The sequence below is a fragment of the Anarrhichthys ocellatus genome, unplaced genomic scaffold (genome assembly GCF_004355925.1).
Source record: "Anarrhichthys ocellatus isolate YVR2014 unplaced genomic scaffold, GSC_Weel_1.0 scaffold20, whole genome shotgun sequence".
NCBI classification, from domain to species: Eukaryota; Metazoa; Chordata; class Actinopteri; order Perciformes; family Anarhichadidae; genus Anarrhichthys; species Anarrhichthys ocellatus.
The window spans coordinates 2,436,965-2,454,618 of NW_022280050.1; positions in this window are offsets into that span (position 1 = coordinate 2,436,965).

Below are 17,654 nucleotides of genomic sequence, written 5' to 3' on the forward strand. Positions count from 1 at the left end.
GGGGGGGGGCATGTCTGAGTTCATCATAATGTAACTTAATGTGCTTTATGAAATGCCAAACTATGACAACTGTGTCAAACAACCCCTGCTTTAAACCAGTCAAATCCATTTACTACATGAACCAAGGAGATCAATTTAAATGTTAGCTGTACATGCAATTCACATAAAAAAGTCACGATTGGCAAATTGTTTATCTTATGTGTAATAAGATGCTGCCATTGGCTGACAAAAATTATAATGAGATGCTATGCTACATGCTATTTGATGCGTTACATTATATAGATATTGCAGCTGTTACTCTAATTTGAATGATCTGACGGCAACTTTAGATTTGTTATCGTGGTGATGTGACTATGAGGCAGTTGTATTTTCAAAGTCAGTAATATCTTGGTCCACAATGTAGCACATTATGATAGCACAATAATTCCAAAAGCTGCATTCAGTATTCCTCAGATGAAGGAATACGCCTTGCTTCCTGCCAGAGATTACAGTGACATTTCAAACAACCCAACATATGGATGGTTGGACTGGGTTTATAACTAGGAATTTTGAATTTAGTAAGATCATTATAAATTAAATATTTTGATATTTGATCAACTTTGAATTGAAAGTGACAGCCCCAAAGTCTACATTTACTTTATTATAAGAAATAGATGAAGAAACACTACTGCAAAATTGTGTAAACCCTCATTATTGAAGAACCAAGTAGAGACAAACGGAAGCAAAAAGATATAGTTAATCATGTGTTTAGCTGTAATTTCCCAAAAAAATAGAAGGAAAGAAGAACCATGTTTTTTCCCTTGCAAACATGCCAAAAGAGCACGACCCAGGAGAGACCCAGGAGAGACCCAGGAGAGACCCAGCATTGCCGCAGCTTGAGAGGCAACCACCACAATTCCGCATTCTTTTCAGAACAAAGCAAGAGGCCCAGCAGCAGAAAACAACTGTGTTCATTTGCCTGATCATTATGTTGTGACAACTTCTCTGGCTCTAATTTGAAAATAATGAATTATATTAGCCCGCAAATCCTGTTCCCTTCTAATTAGTTGCTCTGGGACCAGGTTTGTCGTTTATGAGACGATCGAGAATGGAGTAATTACATTGTATAAATTGATTAGGGCCCACCAATTGTGTACAATGTATTTTCCATTGCAGATTAAATGGCGCTTATGATAAAGACAGAACCTGTCCAGGACACTGTGAAGAGGGAAATTAAACGGAGAAAGGAGGAAAAGGGAAAGGAAGGATAAAGTGTCAGGGCAGAGGACAAAGGAATCAAAACAGGGCCTCAAGGGCAAGGGCATGCTGAGAGGATAATTTGCACTTCCAACTCGATCTCTCACATGCAGGCAGACAGACAGATGTGTTCAGAAGGGCAGAAAAAAACAAAATATACATTCAGAGTCTGATTTGATTGATGTGGGCTTTTGAATGCCATACAAATCTACAAAAACAATTCTGAAATGTTTCTAATCATACAACATAAATTGCAGATGAAGCCAATATTTATTAATGCAAAAGTAAGTGGACAAGGACATTTTTCTGCATAATGACGAGTATTTTTCTGGTGAAACCATCTGGCTGATCGAATGTCATTATTGTTCAGGTGAATAGTTCAGATATACATAATATAATATTTTAGAGAATTTTGAGCTGTGACGCATTTCATCCTATATGATTAATGTCAGCTTAAGTTGCTCCGATGCTGAGCTGTTAATCATGCCATGATTAGTTTTAACATTGTCGGATGTGATGTAATGATGAAATTTGCCTTCATACTATATGTGTAAATTTATCTGATGCTGCTTTTTAATGTAATTTGACTTTTTTAAATGATACACTTCAAACACTAAAAAAATAACGCAGGCAACAGTTTAAAAATAAAAATGATCAATTTAGGCTACACCCGTTGTTGCTTTTTTTTAATGAACCTATTACATAACATTTTATACCTGATGCTGCTCAGATCTCTTCTTAATTTTGTAGTCACAGATAGTGAACATTAATTATTAGACTATTAATCAAAACTCTGGTGTTACTGCTAGTTCTGCCTACTCAGCCACCAAAAGCTGATTACAGAACTTAAATGAATCTTTGACTTACAGCTTTTGAATTATAATTATAACCTATACTATAAAGATTGTATGAGTAATGAGACAGGATCTCATAAAGTGCTGCAATTCACACATTGCCACTGTGAAGAACAACAGATATTATTTTCACAATTTCTTTGAGAAGCTGGTTTGGATTATCTTTGTTCATCATTTATTTATTTATTTAGCACAGCTGTTTAAGGTTGAGATGAATAATGCGACAGGGTGCGGGAATAATAAAACATGGCATATTGTATCATATTGCATGAATAGAAATTAAAATAATTAAGCATTATTTTTTATTTTCTGTTTTGTGGGATGCAATAGGATAAAAAGGTATATTTTTGAAATATCTGATCAAAGTACATGACAATAAATTTGAGCCACCAAACCGAACCCAACTGACCTGCATAAGGACTAACACACAGCTGCTGTCTACCCTTCTGCTGCTATAGGCTTTGCTCCAACAGTGTCAACAACAGCTACTCCGCCACTTCACTCCTCCACATCACCACCTATCATTTTCTTTTCTCATGTGTCAGCTGTTCATCTTCCCACTTGCTTGGGCTCATAGAAGTCAGCAATAAATTGAAAAAATGGATATGTGGATGTAATGATCACATAATTGAGACTTTGAATTGCTGTATGAGAGGACATTTTGATTTCATCTGTCTTAAGAGTGAAGAATTGAAGGTCAAGTACATTGTAAGAGAAATGGACACTTTGTAAATGTCCATAACATCTTCCTTCATATTGAAATAATATGGTTAAGAAATTCTACAATGTCTTCCTCATAATAATACTTTGTGTTTCTGTTTGACCACAGTTTACTTTTCTTTGCCACATATCTTTCAGTTTACTGTACTGTTTTACTGTTTTAACATTAAATGCTGCAAGCTCTGGTGATTCCATTCTGCTTCTCATACATATACATATTTCACTGCAAACAGGGAGGATTTAAAATGACTTGCTGCACACCTCGACTCAGACTTGCAATCTGTTGATTCTGGCATTTGCCAGATGATTCGGCCCAGTTGGCTGCAAGGCCACCACTAGCAATGTGGGGAAAAACTTTCAGGGGAAAAAAAACTGACCTGTTGATTCTGGCAACTGGAGTTCAGGACCGGCCTATGGCAAATGGACAGGTCACAAGGCACAAGTATCGGTTGCAGCTCAGGTGGAACAGGTATCAGCCTGACCACCGCATGGAATCTAGAAGCAGGTGTCGGCCGGAATGCTGACTGGAAATCAAGTTCAGGCGTCACAATCAGGGGAGACAGGAGTCACAGGGTTGGGATGCTATTACCATCTAGGGAAAGTAACGCTCTTTCCTCAAGAAGCTGGTGAGGGCCTCCAGGAACCCTCGGTCGTGACTGAAAAATAGACAAAGGCAGGAAGCAAAACAAGGACACTTACATTATAGAAATCAACTTTGTAAGTCTGTTAAATTAAAAAAAATAAATAATAATAGTAATAATAATAAATAAAAAGTGTGTTAACAGATGCATATATGCAGACATCCATCGGAGTATGTGAACAGGTTTCATGTTAATTTTTCAAATTCTCATAACGCTCCTTAGGTTGCTGCCTTTTAAACACCAGAGGCAGTGATGACAATAGCTCACTTTTTAGTGACTAAGTCATGAATAAATAAAGGAAGTGGAGGCTTGCGTGACAAGAAGTGATTTAACAAGCCTCTTTTTCTTCTTGTCTGGGAGGGGGTTAGTACTTTGGCCTAACTCCTCCTCCAATATCACAGTTTCTGATGGTGACAGAGTTTGATGGTGCAAGCAAACCAAATTTTAAATGAAGTTGGTGTGAATCCCTTACAGACTTCAGAGGAGGAGGGGTGGATGTGGAGAGAGCTTTTAGCAATACACACCGACATACGCATCACTCTATTATAAGATTCCAGGTCAGGCTGTGCTGAAAAAAGTCAGAGAGCGTCCCCTGCTGCTGTCTCAAGACTTCAGCTCTCAATTGTACTACAATGACGGGTATGCTGACAGCATGACTATGGTTATAGGGATATTACTCTGAATATGTTCTTCTTAATGACTAGGCTATAGAAGCACAATACCATCTTTGACCACACATTGCACTCCAGAGGGGTGCTGTTTCATCACCCTCTAGGCTGATGTAAGGCAAGCAGCGACACTGTCTTAATAAACAACAGGTCGAGAGGGATTTGGCCATTGGTTTTGAAAAGACTACCCAGACAGTCCCATGAAGACTACATGTGTCAATAGTAATACCTGACCCTATTTAAGAAGTGTTTCATTGGGGGATGGCTCTCTCTCCAACAGTGGCGTCAGAAAACAGCTGAATTACAGTGGAAACTGCTTATAGTGATCACGTCTGTCCAGGTCAAATAATTACTATATGTGGACAATTATTATAACCAATTTTGATCAGTTTTTCTTTCTTTCTCCTGCAGATTACCATCTAATTGACATTTATGTATTTATTACGTAAAGTAATAAAAAAGACAGCTTCGCTATTCACTGGCTAGCTACTAATTCCTCTGCCTTTTCCTTCAACATGGGCTTACTCGGGGTGAGGCTTTGGTGGTTTTCGGCCGGCTCTGTGTCACTGCAGCACATGTGGTGCATGCAAATTAAACCCCCCCCCTAGCTCACCCATCGGCAAAAGTGAGCGCCGGAGGAGAAGAGATGGTCTGCAAGTGCTGCTGTGCTGTCTCAAAGTCGAGTGAGGATCTGCAGAGTTTTACTTTAAGAGGGCAGTATGTGACCAGGCATTATCAATCCACTTTCCACTTCACTTTGTTTTTCCCCATGCTTATTTGTTTTCTGTAGACTACCCAAGCCCACAGAACACCAAGTTTCGCTACTACATCTTGTTGGCTGATTTTTGACAGTACGTCATAAGCTTGGCTCCATCCTTGTGTCCTCCTTCCACATTTGACTTTTCTAGAGTGTGGAGGTGGTTTCAAGCCAAAATGGACCATGCAGCAATCATGCCGTTTGCTTGTGACGTCACAACCCACCTGTAAAGGATTGACCACGTGGGGGAGATATCATCATGACATTAAGCTTCTCCTTCTTGAGTCACCCCAACAGTGGGGGAATCAAATGGAGAGAGAAAGGCTTTCACCAACTGTTAGGGCCAAGGTGAGTGCATCAGCCTGTGAAGTTCAATCGTCCTCTGTTGACAGGTAGAACTACAGAGTGTTCTGGCTTGAGGAAAACATGTACTCCTCCACATGCCCAAACCAGATCCAGATTGATGGATCTGTTATTCTTATACTGATGAGCAGCTCTTGAGCACAATGTGTGCACTGATGTGTAAGAGGCTGGGGATGTGCAACACTTGGAACACAACCTCAGATTTAAGAACGCAACATTCAACAGCAAAGATGATCCAACACCCCTCTACCTGTTGACATATGCTGCAGTCTTGTAATACTAAGACATTTCTGCCCTTGAGGAAGAGCCGGAAATGTTGCCGGACTCTCAACACCATTATTATCAGAATCTCGATGTAGCCAATCCTTGTTTGGAGCCCAAACACAGTAACAGGATTTTCTCCATCCACTCACAAAGACCTCTGTGAACACATGATGGGTCTTCCAGAATATGATGAAGCAATGAATAATGCATACTCTGTCTGGTGTATCTGGAAAATAGTTGGCAAGGCCTGGAACACCTTCAATGAGGCTCAAAAGCCTTGCACCTCAGTAGCATCTCAGTTTAGGCTGCCATCTTAAGAGCTAGAAGTTGTACGACTTTTTAATCTTGCATGCCACCTCCAAAACATTTGTTTATCTGGGTTATGATAGCCAGAGCGAGATGCATTATTTAGGAGGTAAAAGAGTGAGGTGCTCTTCTTCCAATTGATTGCAAGCCCAAGCTGGGTTTTGTGAAGCTGTGATTGTTAACAGAGTTGTTTGGATATTTTCATGTACTGCATGCACAGTCTTTTCTCCAAGAATGTAAGTTGGAATAAACAAATCTGAAACTAAAATACATCTCACTAAGCAGATAATTGTGTGTAACAATGTGTCTGGTGTATTTCCAAGCTTTGTCTGAAATGCCAAACTGCAGGAAATGGAAGAGCTGTAATTTCTTTAGCAATAGCCCGGCAAAATGAAGCCATCATCTTTGTCAAAATATGTCTTTTCAAAGAGAAAGAGAAGCAGTTTAATGAAAGCACTTCATATAGGAACTGCACAAGCTATGATTTTATGTTGGTATGTTATAAGGAGACAGGGAGGGAAAGAAATAGAGACGGATAATGTGGGAAGTAGTATTCAGACTATGTGAATCATGAACCAGGATATCTTATTCCTCCATCAAATCTATTACTGTATTGTTCCATTTCTATTTCTGCATCAATTATTGTCTGGGGCTATATTTTCTCATATGGGGTTTGGAATGTAAACTTAACTTAATTTCCCCTTGATAGATGACTGAAAACTAACAGTCTCTCGAGAGGCAAACAGTGGAACTATATTTACTTGCATATGTTAAAGACTGTAACATCACAAATACAGCCACATCTACACATTCTTACGCCATGATCTGAATTTAATATAATTGTTTACTCACTCTTATAACTTGAATGGTTCTGAATTATTCTGAGGTACCTTACACAAAAGTTTTGCATATGTAGCTGAGTAATTATCAAAGCCCGTGACCCATGATTGCAGGTTGTGAAGAGGCTGAATACATCTGATTGTCCATGTTTAGTGAGTAGTGAAATCCAAAGTTTTCATATCTTAGAGCTTTGAAGCCTGACTCATTTATTTTTACTTGGCCAAATCCCTGTGCTTGTGTATGTTCTCTTTCCTAACACAATGTCGGAGGATATAAAATCTCTCTTCCTGAAAAGTACCCTTGATGTAAAGTAAACACAGATCCAAAGCAATAAGCAGCAGTTCACCATTCCTGTCCACAGCAAGGTGGAGATCAAAGGCACTGGTTTCTCCTCAGTGCATGGGAATACATGCTTTGAACCTCTATTGGCTTGACCTTCAGTCGACCTCATGATTTCAAACAAAGGCCTTTGTTCTCATTCTCAAACCTCAAGAAGGATCCAGATGAGTATAAACTCCAAAGTTTGAAGATTACGGAAGATGGCAAGAAATTTGTTAGGAGTTGGGCCCTGTTTAAAAGATCTATAGCACATAGTCTAACGTGCAAAAAAGTATTTGACGCTCACAATTTGTAGGCAAATCTTCCTATCTCAATAACATGCCAGGTAAATAGCAATAAAATATTGTGCCATTGACTTTAGACTAGGTTTTTTTCCCAATCACTTTCTGCTCTCTCAAGATAGCAATGCATCAACAATGTGCCTGACCACACACCCTTTTAAGAACAACACACCCAGATGGACGCAAGTACATTTTCTGCTTACATGTGTGCGCTCGGCGTGTAAATTACAACTGCGCCAGTCTGAAACAAGCAATGACAGTTGGACCGCGGGCCGCTTTGCGTCGGGTGTAAGATACAGCCAATTATGTCACATATGGATCAAGGAAACAGGCCTTAAAGGAAACTATTCAATAACTTTGAAAAAATTGATGTTAGACTAGATAATCTTGAGAAAATCTATTTTTAATTTCACAAAATCTTGCCGGTTTCTTTGTATCCACAATGTTGTGCTAAGATAACTTTTGCACCTAAACTGATCAACTAAGTCCTCTTTACATGTAGAAAGTATTGGCAGGTGAAGTACATACAGTACGTATATTCATTAATATGCATTTTAATAGATTTCAATAGCATGTGTCAGACACTAACCTCGATGTGTTTAATGTGGAATATCAGAATGGATGAAGTTTAAGGAAGTGAAGTCTACATTAGTAATTATATAAAAGTAATATTTTTGTTTGGCTACCAGAATAAAACAAAGTAATTTGTTACTCATGAGACAACAACCAATTTTTCTACCTGCTAGTGGCACTCAGGAGCTGTAAATTGTTAATGTCATCAGTTCTATCAGGTTCTGTGTTTGGTGGGTCACTTCTTGCAGAACTATCACCTGAGCACAACCAGGAACAAAATCCTCAAATGCAGAGCATAATTGTAGATTATCACTCCATTATATTCCGGTGACTTCAAGCACCCATTTACCATTTACCATCATCTCAACTTCTGCGTCACAAGTTTCACCCTTTTTTATTGACTTCGCTATCTGTCTGGTATTGCAACATTGTGACGGTTGTCCCACACTCCACTAACATATTGTACCATTTCAGTTCATGAAGTTGTAGCATGATGTCTTATCTCGGTGCAGCATAACGCTGCATAACAAACACTAGTACAATGCTGTAATTATGAGATGCAGTCATGAGTGTAATTCAGAGCAAGAACAACCTCTAAACACACACACACGCACACACGCACACAGCTGCCTCTACCACGCCCCTGCAGTAGGACATCATTTCACAGGCCTAATATGAAACCTACTCTGCAACTGTGCTTCACCCTCTTTCCCATTACGGCGACAATCATCATCTTCATCCCACTATGTCAAACTGTGCCGGGGACTCTGTGGAAGGACTTTGGCCTTGTGTCACATTGGTCCGGTCAGAATGGAAGAGAAATATTTATACCTGCCAGACAGATAGACTGATGTTTAATTCATGGGTTTAAGACTGTGGCCCTGCTGACCCTGGACTCTGGGAGACGGAGGCTTTTCAGGGTTTAAGACCCCTCATTAACACTCAGTGGGGACACTCCTTGCATGGGTTCACCTGTGTGCATGTGTTTGAATGAGCAGGATTGTGTAGGTGTGTGTTGGGTGTGCATGATTATATCACATAGAGTTATTTTTATGCAAATACATTATATTCCGTATAATGTGTGGTTAATATTATCGATCCAGCTACTTTATATGTCTGTACAGCTACCTGCCGACCTACTGTATTTGTAGGGTTGAGCCTTCATTACCAATTAGCCTCAGAGGTATAACATTTCTTTGCCTTCTGACCCAGCTGTTGGCTTGCCTGTCACCCAGTACAAACCATATTACTCCCAAGGCCCTACTTCAATAGAACCTTCACAATTAGACCGCATTAAGTCATTGTTATGCAGGTAGAAGATATGTGGCGAATGCTGGCAGTAAAATGATGATTTGTATAATGAGTTAAATTAATTGTGGGCAAGAGATAAGGGCAAGAGGGAGGAAAGGTGAAAGAGTTTGGATGAGTGATGACACCTTGTCATTGTCCATATCCACACTACTACGTTTCCATTTGAAAACGCATATGTTTTGCTACGTTTTGAGCGTCCACACTACGCTGGAGTTTTCGAGCACCGAAAACGGTTAAGTTTGGAAACGCTGCCGGGGTTGCCTCTTCGTGTGAACTTGATTGGTTCTTAGCAGTCACGATGTGTCCTTCCCTGATTTGTCATGCTCCTATCATGTGAGCCAGTTACATTTAGATGCCATTTACAATCGGTAATAAATAACAAATAAGCCTTGATGATTTGTTTTTGCATCGACTCTCAAAAGCCTTTGTGGACTAAATGATATGAAGCTTAATAAATAAGGATACAGTATGCTGTGTTTTTTTTAGTTTTTATAAATTACTTTTTGACTGCCTGCACAAGTCCTCATTCAAGCAGGAAATAAATACTCTTAACATGCCAAGAAAAGGGATGTGAAGATAAAGGAACTTCCCGGCACTCTTTCGAGTGTCTGTTATCAAAAGTAAGCTAAGGGGGAGGGCAAAATTTGCATTCCGTCAGTCTTGTTGTTTTGTGCTATCTGTTGGGAATAAGATCACACCTTTAGATTGCAGAGGACATATGAGACTGTTACTTACTTGCTGCAATCATCTTGCCAAAGCTTCAGGGCTTTACAATTGTTAGAGCAGAGAGCTATTTTCATAAAGTGGCACATAAGTACAGCTGTGATGATGCCTATGTGAGTTTTTGCTGGAATGTGACAAAATGCATTCATGAATATAATGACTGAGAAGTGACAACTGTCAGTGTGTGATTTTGATAGTAGATCTTAAACCTCTGAAAACCTCTCTCAAAAACTATGAAGGTGCTCTGGGTAGAGAGCAGATCCCTGCCAGCTGTGTTTGCAAAGGCCACTGCTGTGTTTTGTGAAGAAATGAATACAACCCACAATAGGCTAACCTCTGGTCTCAACCAGTTTATTGTTTTCCCCCACTGAATCTGAGCAGCGACATGGGATATGCTCTTAGTTGTGTTGTCACTTGCAGCCCCTACCGGCAGGGGGCAGGTTAAAAGTTATGTGTGAGGAGTAAGCGAGCAGTCAATGGCAGTATAATACAGGCAATAAAATATGTTTTAAGAAAGTGTTAGTGGCCACAACCTTGGGAGGTCCTTGCGCATGCAGCTGTAACTGGCCACACAAAATATTATGCAGTTTGTTGCAGCAGAATGCAAGATTAGCCGTGGACAGACACAGAAGTGCTCACTCACTCACTCACTCACTCACTCACTCACAGATGCGCATAGAAACATTAATTTAGAAAATGTGTTAATTGAGGAAATTCGTTTTCATGGCCTTCAAAGTATCCAGAATGTAATAACAAGATATATGTGTATATATTATACACTTACTACTATTTTTCTCTGTGTAAATGCTAATTTTAGTACTGCAGCTGTACTTATAATCATTATTTCCTTGCTGTCATTGTTTGGGGCTGTCAATCATGATATTAGCTGTTTAGATCAGCTGGTCTCCTTTATCCAATAGCACAACGAAACAATTACATTGTTAGCCTATCATCTTGCTGCTGTTACTTTTTAAATATGATTGTCTCTCTACCTTCAGTACGTTCATGCTGCTGTTACGCACCCCTCCACCTCCCCATCACCGCCCAGTCTTTGCAGATTCATCAGCTTCATCAACTCATCATTGTTTTAGCCTCATCAGTCACCACCACCACCAGTGTCTTCACTCCACGGGGGGATTTATCTTGCTGCTGCTCAGGGCAGACGCCCCTCGAATACAAATCTCCCTGTAGAGTCCAAGCGCCAAAGAGTCTGTCAAAACATTATCATCACATTATCATCTGTAAATGTTTCTCCTGATTGAACTGATGATACAAACACACTTTCTCACTGCATAGAAGAAAACACATTTTAAGGGTTTGCATTTTTGGCTAAAACGTGGCAAAAATGAATATAGTGTTGATGTACTCAAACTTTAGTGCACTTACACACAAGCACCCACACATATGCACAAAGAAGGACTGTTGTAATTGGGACTGTAAGCAGTGCAGATGTGAATTCAGCAAGACAGATGCAGGGGTTCAACTCTGGTACCACTGCTTGATTTGCATGAGCTGCTGCTTGCTGCTGTCAGTCATTAGGACGTGCTCAAACTCACAGCACTCTGGCAGCTCCAACAGTCTCGACCAAGGGAAAGCAGACATTGCTCATGTATCGGAGAGAGAATGTGAGCGCAGCTTCTGTGCCATGGCTTGATTTATACATAAAGGCTGTTCTGCACAGCCTTATCACGGTACAATACAATACAAGACAAGACACCATTGCTTGTACAGCCACAAAACTCACTCAAGTGGATATTTTCATTTTCATTTGTTTATGAGAAATAGTCAATGTGCATGTTCATTCATGCTAAGGGTAAGGCACTAATTTGTGCATGTGATATGGGCACCATGAAGCTTAATGGAATGGCCCAGGCATCACTTTACATTTATCTCTGCACATTCCCTAATAATTTCCATAACAGTTTACTGCCTTTTGCATGGGTAAGCAATAATGGTAAGGGCTGACGAATTATTGTTGCATAGAAATGAATGTACTTTCATTCTCATTCATTAAATTAATATTATTATTTTTTATATTTTCTTTCAAAATATCTGTATAAACAGTACATCATTACATGCTGCAAGAGGGGTAAAACAAATTGACATACACAAATACAGACATCTACTCGGAAATATGTATGTATGTTATGAGTTTATGCAAAGCTGCCCATGCATCTGGTTTAGTGTCTGAGTTAATTATTGCTCATTTGGGGATTAATGCCAGGGCTGGTGAGAGTAATGGTTTGTTCATATTATCAGAGTGAGGATAATAGCGCTATAAAACTGTGGGCTTCCTGTACTTATTCCACGCATGAATACAGCCTCTTAAAACACCACATTTGGACACATGGCATGTACACAATCATAGTAGTATACATACTGTACAAGATCAAAACTAATGCAAGACAAATTTACGTGAGGAAATGAAACCTAAAGTCGTGTCTGGATTCAGACATTCAGATTTGATCGATTTATTTGTTGTTTAGAGCCTGATGTCATTTCTTTCAGGTTGTGTACATGTGTATGCAACAGTGAGATGACTGCACATGTGTAGGTGAGAGATGCCTGTTGTTGATCAGAGCATTGTTGCCCGCTTGAAAGAAAATTGAGCTATTAATGCTTCTATATTTGGAATGAAAGCGTTTGATATTAGTAGCATGTTGTGTCCGACCTTGTGGACGTTTTCTTACGTTGTATTGCTGTATTTTCTGCCTCCAGGATTTAGCATTTCCCCTTGTTGAGTGGACAACCTTCTGAGGGGTAATCAATAACTTTGAACTTGCTGAGTAAAATGACCAGATCAATAACACTATTGCCTGGATTCAACCAGCATGTTTCCCTCTCCTGGTGAAGGACAAATAGAAATAGATAGAGCACCAGTCTGCAATACAAAAATGTGTCAAAATATATGTTAAAGTATTAACATATATTAACAATAACGGGGCACCACCCTGGGATCAGGGATAATAACCAAACTGTAGATAAAGTCTCAAAATTGGTGTTCACTCACAATATCAAGTCAAACTACTATTAAGAGTGAACAGTGAAGGTTTGAATTCGATCCAGCTATTATTACAACACATATGCATACAATATTCACAGAAACTGCTTCCTAAAATATAACTGAGTTTATTTCCTTAACAATACCAATTAAAACCAATAACATGAATCAACAAACATCTATTACACAACTACAAGCATACTACCTAAAACCAACAAACAAACACGTAGTGAGGAGTGTGTGTGTGTTTGTAGAAGAAGGGGGGAGACAAGGACAGAGAGAAAAAGCAAGATGGCCGTTGTGGTTGCGTAAATGATTACATTGCGCAAAACTCCAAAAATTGCTGCCTAGTCTCGAGAGTGATTACGCCACGCGAGACAACAATGGCGGAGGAAAGAGGAAAAAAAGAGGTTGGAGTGAGAAGGCGGACGTATTCACATAAAGCAAGGGTATTCAATTTAAATTCAACAAGCACCAGTTGGAGAGAATTTGCATATGCAAAGGTCCGGAACATCACAATAATGTTCCACTTGCGCTATGATTTAGTGCCATATTTGTTGAAGAAGCCTAGCAGTTGTATTATCGTCTGTATGGAGTCAACAACTGATTATCAAATCATATGAAGAAAGTTTGATTGAATCTCAACAATATTTATCGGCAGTTTTCGAAATGAACTGGATGAATTGTAAATAATACATACTCTAATAATAAATAAATGTTCTTCTCTGATTTCAAGTCAAATAAGGGATGCATTGAAAAATAAAATACGTAACAGAAAGCTTTTGAGTATTTAGTTTTAAAAAAAAATATATTGAACTGAATTGTCCTGCCTTGCAGCTTCAAATTCAGCTCATTCAATGTGAAGTGACGTCAACCATAAAGGCTACAAAAACCATGTCATGGTTTTTGGTTTTTATGTAGTTGTTCTTCTGTTTTATTTTGACTTTCCCTGCCTCTTGTGTCCTTTGTTTTCCTCACTTCCTTTGTATGTTTTTCCTGCCTGTGTGATTGTCTGCCCCGCCCCTGATTGAATCCTCCTTTGTCTAATCACCTGCACCTCCCCAGTGTATTTAAACCCTGTGTGTCCACTTTCTCAGTGTCAGTTCGTCTGTTGTGTTACCTGGTCTGCTGTGCTCTGTTCTGCCCTAATGTGATCGTTCATGGTATATTCAGTGTGTTGCTCCTTGTCCTGCTCAGCTCTGTGCTTTCCCCCTTATGTTTCCCCCATGACTGTTTTTCTTGATACCCTGGCAGTGGTACCAGATTTCATATACAGAAAATAGATTGATTAAGTTCCGAGTTGGGAGTGAGTCATTGCCTCTTTTCACGAGTGAGGGTAAATTGGAGTTTGAGATGGACAGGCACTTCAGCATCAGCATTGTTAACCGTTGTGGTGAAGGGAGAGCTGAGCCGGAAGGCAAAGCTCTCAATTTACCAGTCCATCTACTTTCAGACCCTCACCTATGGACATGAGCTTTGGGTAGGGAACAACAGGATGAGATTGACGATACAAGCTGCAGAAATGAGCTTCCTATGTAGGATGGCTGGGCTCTGAGAGATGAGGTGAGAAGCTCAGCCATCCGGAGAGAGCTTGGTGTAGAGCCGCTGCTTCTTTGAATCGAAATGGGCTGGCTGAGGTGGTCAAGATGCTTCCTGGATTCCTCCTTTTAGAGGTTTTCCAGGCATGTCCAACTGGTAAAAGGACCCTGGGTAGAACGGGAACACGCTGGAGGGATTATATACTTCTTTTGGCCTGGAAAAGCCTTGGGGCTGTCACGATCAGGCTTTGCCCTGTGTGTTCCGTGTCTGTGTTTCTTTCTGTAGCTCCTCACTCACCTAATCAGTTCATTCAGTGCACCTGCCAGTCACACTCAGCTCATTACTCTCACCTGCTCACTCTGCCTCCTTCACTATTTAAACCCCTGCTGCACACACACCCACTGCCAGATCATTGTTTGTTTTCCGACCTACCCGCCCGTTTTGCTCGTCCTGTTCCCGGGTTTCCAGTCTGCCTGTTCTGCCTTTTCCTGCCGGATTTCCCCCCTCGTCTTTTGTCTTGTCCCTGGATTCCCTGTTTGTTTTTGGTTATCATTAAAACCTTTTTCACTACACCTGACTGTCTGCGTTTGAGTCCTCACCATGCCCCATGACAGGGGCACCTGTTTGACCTGAAATGTTTCAACTAATCCAATAATCATTGAATTGAGAACAAAGACCTTAATACAACATAAACCACAGACAGCAGGGCAGTCACTGCAGTCATAATATCTCTATATATATCTATATATATATCTATCTATCTCTATATATCTATCTATATCTGAGAAAAAGAGAGTGGCAGGGATACAGAGAGCAGGACTGGTTGTGTGAGACAGTGAGAGAGGGAAATAGGGAGCCTGTGAACCTACTGTGCTGATGAGCTGTCATCTTGGTATTATGCACATGCAAAGCAGCTGGTTCACACAAGGGTCAACCTGACAGGGAGACAGGACAGCAGAAGCCAATCACAATGGGTGCTGGCTGTCATAGGCAGACAGCCAGTCTACCGGCAACAAGGTTTTTTTTTTTAGAATGATAATTTCTAATCTCTTATATTCTGCTATCCTTTCAACTACACATTGGTTTTCGAAGGCTTCCATTTATTATTTAGTTAACTATTCATTCACATAAAAAGGCTTATTAAATGTTATAAAATAGTTATTGATTAAAGGTAATTGCCATTTTAATGCTCTGTTCCATATGGACGCCTTGCACAGCTATGGTTGGATTCTTTTTTAACTACCATTAACTCGAGATCACAAGTTAAATATCTGATTATCTTTCAAGCTGAAACTTGTAAGATACGGCCAGAATTTTGGTTTAACACATTCAAAAAGTGAACTAACAGTATCAACAGAATGAGTCAAAGGAACAGTTATGACGTTCTGTCAAAGATCCTTTTATGTATTGTATTGCATAGATATCTACGGATTGAAAATGCTAAACAACTAACGTCTACTAATACTACTATTACCATAAGAGACAATAGTTAGCCACTGTAGCATCCAGTCTGCCCTCAGTTGAACATGAGATGAAGATCATAAGATAGCAGGATCTCAGAGAATTTTGCGTATTCTTGCTATGCTAGTTAGAAGTTGGCTTTTTTTAATATAGTTATGACTGTAAGATCAGACTGTATGGACCATGTAGTAGACCGACTGAAGAGGTGAAATGTTATTTGTTTGGAGCGTGTGGCCAGGCATTACGCATTGCACCTTTTAACTCAAACATGGTAGAAAACTCTGAGGTGCTCAGAATCAGTTGACATTTTCATGGCAACTGAGCAAACTCAATCAGCTGTCTGAAGACTGTGTGAAGCTCCAGACCAAGAGAGTAAGTGGACCTTGAGTTGATCGATCAAACAGCAGATTGCTTGTTCTTTATTGCTCTCACACAATGTGCACATTTTCTGTTTGGCAGCGTGTTCCCCTCCCTTCTCAACCTTGTCTGATAGCTTATCATTTCAACTCTAAAAATGTTTTTTGACAACTGTCTCAGAGGAGTCTATACCTCTGATTTCGGCCATCTCTCCTCCAGGAGTGGTCCTTTAAGAATACTCTATTCAAACCTTCCACCTTTACTCTCAGGTGACTCCTCAAGGCCCCACCATAGTATGATGAAGGCTTCTGTGATCTTGGTAATTGATCCACAACTGGGAATAGACATTAATTCACATAGCTCATTTACCTTTTCTTCTACCTGTCTCCTTTTTAATTAAGGCAGCGAGGGTTGTTCTTGTAAAGTGTGTTAGTATGTGTGTTTCTTAGTGTGTTTTTACATGCATGTAGTGATTACCATTAAGTGTCTCTCCAGAGCATGAGTTCAACATACAACAGTATGTGAATGGACAACCTGTTCTCATTTCCGGGCCATACAATACCGATATTTGTCCTACCTGCTGGTGTCTATATAGTGACTAAAAATACATTTTAACTCACTTCGGCCCACCCACTTTCCACAATATTAGATGCACAGAGCAAGTGCCCCAACCATCCATTGACCATAATGTTAGCTTGCCTGACATACATTTTCTGCCCAAATAAGGGATTCAGTTGGAGGACCCTGCATCCGCAAGTATATTTCTCCATTGTAAATTACACTTTTAAGGTTAGCTATTTATGATATCCCCATGTATTCCTTGTCTGGAGTTTCACTGAGGCACGCCAGTCTCTTACTTTAGGTGGCATCAAGACATGATGGCAGTGATCTGCTCTTCTTTTCAGGCATGATGCGAGGGTTAGTACTGTTTTTAGTCATCTTCTTCTTCTGTTATATTTCTGGTAGAGTGCGTTGTAGTGCAGGGAAAACAGTTCCAGGTGACAATAGTTTTGTTATGAATATTCATTCAAAAAAAAAAAGACAATGAAATTAAATGATAAAAGAAACACAAATAAACTATGCAAAGACCAGCCCCCATGAACTTTGTTTGGGGCAAGTTTGGAGGGGATTTGTGAGGAATTGGAATACACACACACAAACCACTCTCCAACTATATTAGTGGGATCAGTGGTGGGTATAAAGACATAACTGATTGCTGAATAGAACATCCTGATTATAATAGAAAGGATTGTGTTAATGAGAGGCTATGTTTCTGCTAAATTAAGCTACTTTACCATGGGCTAAATAGACCAGTCACCATGTAATCATTATTAATGATTGTCTCTTTTTCTCACACACTGTGCTGTAGTCAAGCTTTCTCCCAATGCCTGGCCACAACAAAGGTTCCTGTTTGCAGCTA